Genomic DNA, 14,081 nt, shown 5'->3' with positions numbered 1-14,081 from the left:
TTTTTTCAAAAAATATTTTCGTGTATATCAGGCCAGTGTTGCGACATTCGGGGTACAAATTAGGATTAGGACCACAATAGATATGGCAGGTCATCTCATAAGAGGTTGCATGTGTTATTCTATGTTCACAGAATTTAACCCTTTCAGGACCTTGCCCTTTTTTGTTTTTTCATTTTCATTTTTTACTCCCCATGATCAAAAATCCATAACTTTTTTATTTTTCCATGTCCAGAGCTGTGTGACGGCTTATTTTCTGCGTAACAAATTGCACTTCATAGAGATGGTATTCAATATTCCCTGCCGTGTACTAGGAAGCGGGAAAAAAAATCCAAATGCAGTGAAATTGGTAAAAAAACGCATTTGTGCCACCTTCTTGTGGGCTTGGATCTTACGGATTTCACTGTGTGCCCCAAATGACATGTCTACTTTATTCTGCGGGTCGGTACGATTACGGGGATACCAAATTTATATAGGTTTTATAATGTTTTCATACATTTAAAAAAATTAAAACCTCCTGTACAAAAATTTTTTTGGGGATTTTGCCATCTTCTGGCGCTAATAACTTTTTTATACTTTGGTGTACTGAGCTGTGGGAGGTGTCGTTTTTTGCGGATTTTGATGACGTTTACAATGTTATCAATTTTAGGACTGTACGACCTTGTGATCACTTTTTATAGAATTTTTTAATTTTTTTAAATGACAAAAAAAGTGCCATTTTCGAATTTGGGCGCGATTTTCCGTTACGGGATTAAACGCAGTGAAAAACCGTTATCATATTTTGATAGATCGGGCATTTTCGGACGCGGCGATACCTAATGTGTTTATGATTTTGACTGTTTATTTATATTTATATCAGTTCTAGGGAAAGGGGGGTGATTTGAGTTTTTAGGGTTTTTTATTATCATTTTTTTTTTTTTAACTTTTTTTTATTTTTACTTTTAGTACTTTTCAGACTCCCTAGGGTACTTTAACCCTAGGGGGTCTGCACGATCCTATCATATACTGCCATACTACAGTATGGCAGTATATGGGGATTTTACTCCTCATACATTACAATGTGCTGATAGCACATTGTAATGCATGGGTTAACCAAAAGTAGCCTCGGGTCTTCGCGAGACCCGAGGTTACCATAGCGACGGATCGCCGCTCCCCGATGACGTCACGGGGAGCGGCGATCCTCGAAAAGATGGCGGCGCCCACGCGCCGCCATGCTTTTGAAGCCGCCGGCAGCATTGCCGGCGGCGATCGAGGTGAAAACACCCGCGATCGGTGCTAGCACCGATCGCGGGTGTTACCGGTAAGCCTTTGCTGCAATATGCAGCAAAGACTTACCGGCTATGGAGAGGGCTCAGCGCGTGAGCCCTCTCCATGCACCCGCGGCCGACCCGTGACGTGCTATTACGTCACGGGTCGTGAAAGGGTTAAAGAGAAGAGCATCAGCATATCCCATTCATTACTGGTAGAAATGTGGGGCCTTATTTAAGAGACTTGTTTGACATAACCTGTGCCAGAGACTGTTCATATACTGCCATCCCTGCTAGGACGAAGGCCTCTTTCACACTTGCGTTGCAGATCACGTTAGAGTCTGATCAGGGTGCGATCAGGGTTTGGTCAGTGAAAAACTGACATTTTTCATCAAAGTTCAATCAGTTTTCAGTCAGAGTTTGTTCAATGTCATTCTAAATGCGTTTTTTTACACGCAGATAACATGTGTGAAAACGACTCAGGACTGAGCACTATCTTTTCTATGGCAATTGATCAGTGATAAAATGCATTGCACTTGTCTCAGAGTGTGATGCATTTTTGAGGCATCTCTATAGACTTGTATGGTGCGTTTTTCACACACGTGACTTGCAAAAGTAGAGCATGCTGAGATTTAAACACGTGGGTGCGTGAAAAACAGCAAGTCTGAAAAAAAAACATTAATTACAAATGTGCCAAAGTGCAATGCATCCACAGAACACGCACGTGAAAAACGTGTGAATGGGGCCTAAGGCTACACAAGAGATCCGCAGCCCGCGTCATCGACATGTGATCTCTACTCCCACAGCAATGACAGTAGATGTGTGTACCTCGGGAGTCCCAGTATGGATTGGATGACTGTAGAAGCACATGGGAAAGCTGGGTGTTTACATTGGTGCTGCCTTGATTTTATTGAGAAAACAAGACAAGGCTTCCTGACATTGCAATGAATGGATGAGCATCATGTCTTCTGATAACATCCTTCCTCTTCCTATCCAGACACAGATGTTACTGGACCATCACCTGGGGATGTCAGAAGACATAGTTCTGACCTCAAAACTTGGTCTTCCAATGAATTCTCCTTAAATACTCATTTTTACTATGAGGGTCCTAATACAGTGAGGCAGCTCTGCTGTAAACACCCAGCTTTTCCAGATTCTTCTGCTACTATACTGGGCGAATTTTGTACAGTGGACTATAGAGCATAATGCCCCCACCCTTGATCTCTGTTAGGAGGGTCCCACATCCACTGATATGACTGAGGTGCCATAGGAAGCCTATTCTTTGCTGTGGGGGAGGTGAGCTGGGAGTCAGTATACTGATTTCTTGTGGTGGGGAGGTCCAGGACCCGGTTCTGACAAGTTTAATACTCTCCATTAGTTGTTACTATGTAGCAGGAAGCAGCACTGGCAGCTGGAGGGCACAGCATATGGTGGCTCCGGGGGCTCCTGCCTCTATGGTGTCGGGGCTCCCCTGACTGATAAAGGCGCTCACTGCCTGCTGTCATAGGGCCGGGCCTCATACTCACTTCCTGTTTTCAGTCCGGGCACTTGGCGAGCAGGATGGAGGCTCTGAGATACCAGGATGCAGAAACACAGCAACACATAGAGCCAGGGGAAGCCACGGAGAGGACCACGTGACCGCGGAGGAAGGGGAGGGCCCAGCGCAGCGCTATGGAGGCTACAGTGCTGGGAGATAATGGCTAGAGGCGGGTGGAGGGGGCGACCATGGGGCGCAGCTATGTGCGTGCATGACGGGGAGATGGGGTGCAGCTATGTGAGTGCATGACGGGGAGATGGGGTGCTGCTATGTGCGTGCATGACAGGGAGGTGGGGTGCTGCTATGTGCGTGCATGACAGGGAGATGGGGTGCAGCTATGTGCGTGCATGACAGGGAGATGGGGTGCTGCTATGTGCGTGCATGACGGGGAGATGGGGTGCTGCTATGTGCGTGCATGACGGGGAGTTGGGGTGCTGCTATGTGCGTGCATGACGGGGAGGTGGGGTGCTGCTATGTGCGTGCATGACAGGGAGATGGGGTGCTGCTATGTGCGTGCATGACAGGGAGATGGGGTGCTGCTATGTGCGTGCATGACGGGGAGATGGGGTGCTGCTATGTGCGTGCATGACAGGGAGATGGGGTGCTGCTATGTGCCTGCATGACGGGGGGAGATGGGGTGCTGCTATGTGCGTGCATGACGGGGAGATGGGGTGCTGCTATGTGCGTGCATGACGGGGAGATGGGGTGCAGCATGACAGGGAGATGGGGTGCTGCTATGTGCGTGCATGACAGGGAGATGGGGTGCAGCTATGTGCGTGCATGACGGGAAGATGGGGTGCTGCTATGTGCGTGCATGACGGGGAGATGGGGTGCTGCTATGTGCGTGCATGACGGGGAGATGGGGTGCAGCTATGTGCGTGCATGACGGGGAGATGGGGTGCAGCTATGTGCGTGCATGACGGGGAGATGGGGTGCAGCTATGTGCGTGCATGACGGGGAGATGGGGTGCAGCTATGTGCGTGCATGACGGGGAGATGGGGTGCTGCTATGTGCGTGCATGACGGGGAGATGGGGTGCAGCTATGTGCGTGCATGACGGGGGGGAGATGGGGTGCAGCTATGTGCGTGCATGACGGGGGGGAGATGGGGTGCAGCTATGTGCGTGCATGACGGGGGGGAGATGGGGTGCAGCTATGTGCGTGCATGACGGGGGGGAGATGGGGTGCAGCTATGTGCGTGCATGACGGGGGGGGAGATGGGGTGCAGCTATGTGCGTGCATGACGGGGGGGGAGATGGGGTGCAGCTATGTGCGTGCATGACGGGGGGGGAGATGGGGTGCAGCTATGTGCGTGCATGACGGGGGGGAGATGGGGTGCAGCTATGTGCGTGCATGACGGGGGGGAGATGGGGTGCAGCTATGTGCGTGCATGACGGGGGGGAGATGGGGTGCAGCTATGTGCGTGCATGACGGGGGGGAGATGGGGTGCAGCTATGTGCGTGCATGACGGGGGGGAGATGGGGTGCAGCTATGTGCGTGCATGACGGGGGGGAGATGGGGTGCAGCTATGTGCGTGCATGACGGGGGGGAGATGGGGTGCAGCTATGTGCGTGCATGACGGGGGGGAGATGGGGTGCAGCTATGTGCGTGCATGACGGGGGGGAGATGGGGTGCAGCTATGTGCGTGCATGACGGGGGGGAGATGGGGTGCAGCTATGTGCGTGCATGACGGGGGGAGATGGGGTGCAGCTATGTGCGTGCATGACGGGGGGGAGATGGGGTGCAGCTATGTGCGTGCATGACGGGGGGGAGATGGGGTGCAGCTATGTGCGTGCATGACGGGGGGGAGATGGGGTGCAGCTATGTGCGTGCATGACGGGGGGGAGATGGGGTGCAGCTATGTGCGTGCATGACGGGGGGGAGATGGGGTGCAGCTATGTGCGTGCATGACGGGGGGGAGATGGGGTGCAGCTATGTGCGTGCATGACGGGGGGGAGATGGGGTGCAGCTATGTGCGTGCATGACGGGGGGGAGATGGGGTGCAGCTATGTGCGTGCATGACGGGGGGGAGATGGGGTGCAGCTATGTGCGTGCATGACGGGGGGGAGATGGGGTGCAGCTATGTGCGTGCATGACGGGGGGGAGATGGGGTGCAGCTATGTGCGTGCATGACGGGGGGGAGATGGGGTGCAGCTATGTGCGTGCATGACGGGGGGGAGATGGGGTGCAGCTATGTGCGTGCATGACGGGGGGGAGATGGGGTGCAGCTATGTGCGTGCATGACGGGGGGGAGATGGGGTGCAGCTATGTGCGTGCATGACGGGGGGGAGATGGGGTGGAGCTATGTGCGTGCATGACGGGGGGGAGATGGGGTGCAGCTATGTGCGTGCATGACGGGGGGGAGATGGGGTGCAGCTATGTGCGTGCATGACGGGGGGGAGATGGGGTGCAGCTATGTGATATACACTAATTTCCACATATGTATATGTCCCTGTTAGCGACTTCTCCCTGATCCTGGCACATACCTTCATTAATCTTGTGTACCTGGAAAAACAAATCTGGATACCGCACCGAAAGCTGGAAGGCAAGACTAGATGCTATAATGTCTCACATAGAGAAAATGGAAGAATCTGCCCCATCTCTCTTCTATGCAGAACTCCACAATAAAATTAATCAAAAATGACATCCATCACAATGCAATATACTGTAAAATATACCTGACAGACTAGTCAGTGTAAAGCAAAATGTTTCTTATTTGTTTTATTGAGGTATTTAAAGGGAACCTACCACCACATATCTACCTATAAAGGTAAATCGGATGGTAGGTATATCTATAGCACGTGAGGATAGCCCTTTAAAGGACTAATTCTCATGTCCTCACAATCTTTTGATAACTTTTAATTGGCAAATATGTACATTTTCTAAAGCGGCTACTTGGGTGTGGAGTAGCCGGAGCTGAGGCTACACACCGCGGCTATTCCACACCCCGGTAGCCTCTGATCCTCCTATCAAAAATCTTCAGCCCTCGTCTGAGGATCCTGCCGTCTGCGCAAGCGAGGGCGTGCAGGTACGAGGAGCTGCAGGCCGAAGATTTTTGGTAGGAGGAACAAAGTACGTACCACCCGATCTACCTTTATTGGTAGATATGTGGTAGTAGGTTCCCTTCAAAGGGAGTCTGTAACTTCCACCAACTATTGTAATCTGCTGGCAGCATTATTTCTATCTGTTATGCCATTTCTTCCCTGCAAAGATCTTCACTGACAGTCATTTCTGAAAACTTTGTTGTGTTATTGGGCAGAGCAATTTGGACCAAATAAAACCGAAATTACAGCATAAAGAATAATACTCAACTCAAACAAACCATATATTTTCTGAAAGCAGATGCTTACCCCATTTTTTAAAATTTTATTATATTCATAGACACATTCATGGTTTGTATGCAAAGTGTAAAATTTAGTAAAAAAATATGCCCCAAACTGAAAATAATTAGCTTCACACCTCCTGAATGTAAATGATGAACATGTGTAGAGATATCTTATAGTCATATGTTCAAACCTGGCGATCGTATTTGTCTTGAACAGTTGAATTTTGGCTGATAAGTTTTGCGTTTATTTACAAAAAAGAAAAATGATGAGTTATTTGCCATTTTCAAAATTCAAAATCATTACGTTTTCAGGCAGATAAATTTACTAATTCTAAATAAGTTGCTGAATAGCATTTCCCATACGTCTACTTTACATTTTCATTATTTTTGAAGTGTCTGGATAATTTATTTTGATGTCGCGCGGCCTACAAATCGAATATTAATTTTTCGTATTTTCAGAATTTCCTCTTTTGCAGATAAATACTGTTTTGAATGAAATTTTACATATTTGGCATCAAAAACCCCCTATATAACCAGCCCATTTTAAAATCTGCATCTCTCAAACTAGCTCAAACTCAGAAGCAGCTTTTAGGAAGATTGTTAACCCCTTGAGATCTTCATAGTAATTGAATCAAAATGGAGGTGAAATTTAGAATGGTCAAATTTTGAAGGTTATACTTTCATTTAGCCCTAAAATTTACACATTTTCAAAAGATAAAAATAGAAAAAGCACCATACAATTTGTTCTATAATTTCTCCTGAGTACAGAGACCCCCCACATGTGGACGTTACTTGTTTTATGTGAGCACAGTGAGGCGCAGGAGGGAAGGAGCGCCCTGCAGCTGCCAGGATTTTAGTTTCCTCATTGGCCCCTTTTGTAGGCTATAAAATTTTAACTTTTGCGTTATTGGGGCCTGGTGACGGCATTTTTTCTGCGGGATGAGATGCTATTTCCAGTGTTACCAATTTGGGGTTGGTATCACCTATTGTTGAAAATTCAGGAACTTTTTGTTTGAGGGCAGGAATAGAAAAGCATCAATTCTGTACTGGATTTTTTTTTTTTTTTTTTGGTGTTCTCCGTAAAGCCTAATAATCATGTTATCTTTATTCTATGGGTCAGTACGATTATGGGGATACCAGACATGAATATTTTTTTACTTTTACTAAATTTGTCAAATAAAACCTAATGTGGGAATTAAATCTATAATTTTTGCATTGTCGTCTTCCGAGTGGTATAACAATTTTCCTTTTTTGGCTACGGAGCTGGTTGATGACTTGTTTTTTGCGGGACATGTTGTACTTTGCACCAGTATCATTCTGGAGTACATATGTTTTTTTGATCACTTTCTATAGCATTTTTTTGTGGGATTGAATTGTTAAAAATCATAATTTTTGGTGGGTTTATAAAATTTTTTTTTTAACGGCGTTCATCGTACGGGTTCAATAATTATTTACTTTTATTCTATGGGTTGTTATGGACGTGGTGATACTATATGTGTGGGGTTTGTGTTATGATTTAGACTTTTTTTTTTGCATTATGTCTCCATATATTATGGGGCTTATGGGCATTTTTATTGATTTCTTTATTTTTTATTGAATAACATTTTTTTTAAAACTTTTTTACTATTTCCACCATGGGACATGAACAAGCAATCGTCTGATTGCTTGTTCATGATAATACTCTGTAATAGTGATGTATTGCAGTGTATTAGCAGTGTCAGCCTATGCACATGCACTGACGTCATCTTACAGGCAGTTCTTACAGGCAACTCTGGGGTCCAGATCAGACGCAGAGCGGGAAGAGTTTAGATACACCACAATACACGACATCAACAAGAATTTACTCTTTCACAAACAAAAGCCATGCTATAGTCAGGCTGAGGATCCAAGGCCCCAAAATATGCTACATGGAAATATTACCTTAACACTCTTGGGGTACGTTCACACTATGCATTTTTATTGCATTTTGAAACACACTGGAAATGCATTAGGCAAAATGTATCACAAAACATATCATTATTAATCATGGTAAAAAAGCAAATGTATTTTACTTGCTTAAGGACTGCCCATAGTAATTATACGTCATAAAGAGGTTAGGGCTTTATGGAGAAGACTCTCCATAGGGCTTTTCCCTCTCCATACAGGCCAGGTACCCGCTGTATTATTGAAAGTTATGGCTCCTAGAATCCACAGCGTATCTTGTACATCCTTGGCTATAGAGATGCTGCCCTGTGAGGAACCTCTATACAAAATAAAAAGTATCACAATGTATCACAATTTAGAAAGATACATAGCACTGCTAAAGTATCCTTCAATCAAATTCCCATCCTTCTAGTGCCTGCTTTTCATACTTCTTTTCAAAGTGGAACAGACATTTCTTACTATATTGAAGTCAAGGGTTCTTCACTTCTTTCTGGGGCACCATTCCACCTGTGTAATTTGTGTTGCATGGTGCTTGCATGGACTGCATTAGTTTCCTAATCATTTTACAATTTGCTGGGAATAGTTGAAAAAAATAACAATCTAGACTACAACAATTACTGCTACAGTATTATTTTAAGATGATGAATATCACAAAAACAATGCTATAAATCTGTTTTCTGGAACAATAATATGTAGCTGGCAAAGTGAATAATGCAGTGTGGATGTTGTTACTATGGAGCTTCCCAGCACTTCATTAGACACAATGTACCTGAAGAACTAAGCTTGCATATTAATAAATACATGTTTTATAAACCATGAAGCAAACTCATATGTAACTTAATGCTTCTAAATTCAACAAAATAATCTGTTTAGTTTCCAGACGAAAGCTGCAAAGCAGCCGAAACGCGCGTTGGGGCTGTTGTCATTCCAGGCAACGATCATCTTACCGACATGTGACATAATAGTATCTCACATGTCGGGTCCCGGTGCATGGAGAGGGCTCGCGGGCCATTTGGAGGTGGGCCGATTACTCCCCAGTGTTGATACAAAATCCCTCACTTTCTCCAGCCTTATCCCAAATAACCTAATTGAGCTAAGATGTGTCATAAACCCCACAGGAGGTTTGGCTTCAGAGCATACCCTCAGCCAGCCTAACGCCGACTGTTTAGGAAGCTTCCCTCCATTTTGTTTAGCAACAGACAATGGATTATAAAAAAAATCCAGGTACAACATGGAGTTATGTTCCATCTCAGCCCAAGGGAAAATACATTTTTTGGAATCTGTATTGGCAGGGTATTGCATAGCTATACAACAAAAACCAATAGAAGAGAAGGGAACCTCATAGAATATCACTACAACTCTCAACCAAAATGCAATCAATAACCCAAAAGAGAGCCAGAAAATGTCATCAAGAATAAAATTAATAATATATTTTATTATAAGAATGATGCACAATATATAAGAAAAAATATATCATATAATAGGGAAAGAAATAAGGGGAAACAAATGGCCCCTGATGGAAAATGGGGCAACCACGAAAACCATAAGCGCCCTGCAGGCACCCCAAAACCTATACCTAAATAGTAGTATGAAGACAAAAATGTCTAATATATAATAAATAATGCAGACGGGAATATAGGTAGGGAAATATCTCCTTAGTTGGGTCCTATGTGAGATAGGAACCGGAGGTACCTTCCGGCTCCCACTGTGCACAGAATCAAATAGAGTCCTTACCCGTGAGCATGGTGAAAAGGTATAATGGGGGTCCCCAGGAGGCCAATGAGCTAAACCCCGACGCGCGTTTCGCTGATGCTTCGTCAGGCGTGCGAAACGCGCGTCGGGGTGTTTCTGGTAACTCACTGTCTAGAATTCTTGACTTGTTGAGTTGTGAATACTTGCTCAGATAACAAGTGATAGAAAAGCTTTTGTATCAGGCTGACCTGTACATAGTAACAGCTCACGTGACAATAGAGCATCTGTAAATTATGGAATCCTTGTCAGAAGTGTTAGTTTACAGTTTCAACCGTGTTTGTTGATGTTCATTAAATTTGTTGGCATACCTAACTTTTATGGTGTGTTCATGCATTGCAGATCCAACTGTATTATAAAGAACTGCTCCCAGAATGCACACATCCCCCAAGTATTTGTATGTGCTCATGCCCATTGCTGTATTTTCCATGGCTCACTGTATAAGCCAACTGCCTGTGCTGCAAATTATAGATCAGATATATAGATATTCCTGCCCGTATTTGGGTTGAGAAGTAAGAGTTCTCCTTACGGATACTTTGCCAAATAAGACCTCCTTGTGGAGACCTATGATCATTGATGCTCCACTAGGGGATACTGAGAAAATGCAAAGGGGTAAATATTTTTGCAAATATGCAAAAAATATTCCAGGATGGCATAAGGAAAACAGTACCACTATATCTGCCTTGTAAGGTTGCCTACCAGCAGCCGCGATGAGCCTCCTCATCAGGACAGTTCTACACCTGGTCTGAGTTGGTTTAGAGTTGTGCCCTAGGCTGCACCAGAACTGGCACAGGCTATAGGCAATGCACAGTCATGGGGCAGGAATGAGCCGCCGACCACGACCCCCCTTCACGATCCTTCACATAGCGTAATGGTGCAACTCCTGAAATGCAGCATATTCCAGGGCTTGTACGCCAGATATCTGGTGCATAAGCCCTGATACATGTGGCCCTATGAGTATTATCTAACACTGTGGAGAGGAGATAACAGTTTTAAGAGAGAAAAACCTGAATGGCATTACCAGAGTATTTTGCATAATTTTCTGTGACCACATCTAATCACTCATGTGTATAATGCATTTGAAGATTCAGGATTAATTGTACTGTGACAATGTGATTCAGCACGGGGTGTTTTAATTATATATTGTCACAAAGATAAGAAGTCTATGTGAAAAAAAGCAATTTGTTTTTGCCTTCAGGGAATGAGACTGAATTTATTATATTGTGGACACACCTGTAACTAAAGTCTGCCGCGGAGCATTTTAACAAGGATTTACACCTAAGTTGGAGTTTTATTTTAGAGTTTCATTTTCTTTATTAAAACGTGGTCATTACATAAAACCGGTAAAGGACTTAAGGGATATAATCAATATAAAAATCATATCAGATGTCTTTGTTTGCTGTATTTCATATTTTCTTTATGACTCTACCTACTCACAAGAATTTCTCTGCTGTGTCATACTTGTTTTTCTTGTTCTCGTTCTACTCTGTCTTGCAACGTTTAGATTTTTCCTCTGAATATAGTATCTTGTAAATCTGAGATCTGCAGCAGGGGATTGTTGTTACATTTTATCACCCTGTACTTTGGTTTATGTGATTGTAAGAAGTTGTTTTTTGGCAAAGTATGTGACTGAGGCTGCATTTAAACATTGCTTTTGCATTGCATTTAGAAACACAATGCAAAGGTGGCGCTCAGCCCGATTACATGTGTGTTTCTATTGTAACACGTGTAATCAGTAAAGAGCACAAAGGGGGACATTTTTCATAGTTTTCTTTTGTCTGGTGCTTATTAGCGCCTGTTTATCGTTTTTTTCCCCCAGCCACACTTATCAAAGTTGCTATTGATAAACAAGCGATCAGCTACCAGAACCCAGTGTTTTGCATTGTTTTAATGCAAGACACTGTGTTGTGTTTGCCGAGCCCTTGCCTTTCCACAGAAACGCATACGCGAACGGGCAGAAGCCCCCCCCCCCCTCCCCGTACACTAGCTCTGCGTGTGATTGCGCCCCAAAACAAGAGTCAAATGTGAGAAACAAATCAATCGTTATGCACAGCTACATAAAATGACAATGCTACACACAGTCCAGGCTCAATACACAAATCTTGACAAAATGTCTAGGCCAAGGTCAGCCAGCTGCATTGCCAAATGTTCCCGAAGATGCAGAGTCAAGCATAGAATCATCAACCAAGTACCAATTTCTAAAAAATCCTTTAGGAAAATGATCAATGACACTGAAAGATGCAGTAGTGCGCTGGAGTGTTTTTTTTGCAACTTTTTGTGTGACATTTTAACTGATTTGCGCCAAAATTACGTCATTTTCATATGTCAAACATTTGGAAGCTAGTGACAAATCAGGCGCAACACTGAAAAAACTAACATGGTAAACTTTATACAAAGGCACAAAAAAAGGTTGCTCCACGTCATAGTGTGCATTCACACTGCTGCTGTGGGGTCATATACACGGCCACATGCTTGCGACCGTCTATATGTCGCTATAGATGGCAATAGGCAATGTGCGCGGTATGGTGAGCACAATGTGTGCCCCCTGTGCCGTGGCCGCAAAAAAAAAAGATAGTGCCTGCTCTATCTTTGTCCATAAGAACGGACATGCGGAGCTACTTCCTAAGAGTAGTTGTGCAGTATCCAGGGAGACCAGAACCAAAGAAAGGTGCATTCTGTCAGCCAGCCATCATTTGCCAGCCCACCTTATTTTATACAGATACAGTATGGATACGGTGCCATACATGCTCATACTGGTGAAAAACATCCTAGTAAACACAACAGGAAAAAACATATGGTCGTGTACATTGACAGCTTTTCAGATGCACTTTTTGATGCTCAGACCAGGAGTGCACTGAAAAAAGGTAGCACCTCTTAAAGGAAACCTATACCATGGATCTATCTAAGGTAGATCCGGTGGCAGGTTCCTCCAATCTATAGTAATATATCACCATTTGTGGGGCTAATCCTTTAGTTGCTCAAATCTTTTATTATTATTTAATTTCCCCTAACAAGCAAATTTACTAAAGGGGATACTGGGGCGTGGAGTAGCTCCAGCTATCTTCTTGCATTCCGCCAACCAATCCAGTTTCAGCGCTTGTCAGGGAAGCTGGGTTCTGCACATGCGCAGTAGCTCCGGCTTCGGAACCGACTCATCGTAGCTGTAAGCTAAAGCTTGATTGCAAAAGGCTACTGGGGCTTGGAAAAGCCGTGTTGTGTAGCCTCAGCTCTGGCTACTCCATGCCCCAGTAGCATCTTTAGTAAATTTGCATATTAGGGGCATTAAAACTTATGAAAGATTTGGGCAACTAAAGGATAACCCCTAAAAAGGGCTATACTACTATAGATTAGAGGAACCTGCCACAGTATATAGCAGTGACACAGCTGGACAGGCAGTGCTCTGTACACCCCCATCCCCCTTCCCAAGCACAGTATATAGCAGTGGCACACAGCTGGGCACGAGGTACTCTGTACACCCCCATGTCCTTCCCCAGACAAATGTTATATATATATATATATATATATATATATATATATATATATATATATATAAAATATATGTCCCTCCCCAGGCAACGTATATAGCATGTACATCCCATGTCCCTCCCCAGGCAACGTATATAGCATGTACATCCCATGTCCCTCCCCAGGCAACGTATATAGCATGTACACCCATGTCCCTCCCCAGGCAACGTATATAGCATGTACATCCCATGTCCCTCCCCAGGCAACGTATATAGCATGTACATCCCATGTCCCTCCCCAGGCACAGTATATAGCGGTGACACACAGCTGAGCAGGCAGCGCTCTGTACCACCCGCATGTCCCTCCCAAGGCACAGTATATAGCAGTGGCACCCAGCTGGGCAGGCAGTGATGTGTACCCCCCATGTCCCTCCCAAGACAAATTATATATATGTTGCACACAGCTGGGCAGGCAGTGCAGTGTCTGTCAATGTCCCTCCCCAGGCAACGTTTATAGCATGTACATCCCATGTCCCTCCCCAGGCAACAAATATAGCTGTGTACACCCTATGTCCCTCCCCAGGCACAGTATATAGCTGTGTTCACCCAATTGTCCCTCCCCAGGGACAGTATATAGCATGTACATACCATGTCCCTCTCCAGGCACTCTATATAGCAGTGTACAGCCCATGTCCCTCCCCAGGAACAGTATATAGCTGTGTTCACCCTATGTCCCTCCCAGACACAGTATATAGCATGTACATACCATGTCCCTCTCCAGGCACAGTATATAGCAGTGTACACCCCATGTCCCTCTCCAGGCACAGTATATAGAATGTAC

General features: G+C 44.9%; 1 protein-coding gene across 2 annotated transcripts in view; it reads right to left on the bottom strand.

Annotated features, from left to right (window-relative positions):
• The window catches only part of DMTF1 (cyclin D binding myb like transcription factor 1), a 36,207-nt gene extending 33,288 nt beyond the window's left edge, over positions 1-2,919 (bottom strand). Inside the window, exon 1 of one of the 2 annotated variants that reach the window (XM_072147295.1) lies at positions 2,771-2,919. The gene's annotated coding sequence lies outside the window, so the exon portion shown is untranslated. The remainder of the gene's footprint in view (positions 1-2,770) is intronic. The other variant, XM_072147296.1, reaches the window with a different exon arrangement.
• Between the last annotated feature and the right edge of the window lie 11,162 nt (positions 2,920-14,081).

This window comes from Engystomops pustulosus, chromosome 4 (assembly GCF_040894005.1).
Source record: "Engystomops pustulosus chromosome 4, aEngPut4.maternal, whole genome shotgun sequence".
In the NCBI taxonomy this organism is placed as follows: domain Eukaryota; kingdom Metazoa; phylum Chordata; class Amphibia; order Anura; family Leptodactylidae; genus Engystomops; species Engystomops pustulosus.
The sequence above is the reverse complement of the archived record's forward strand: the minus strand, read 5'-3'. Positions and strand labels throughout refer to the sequence as shown.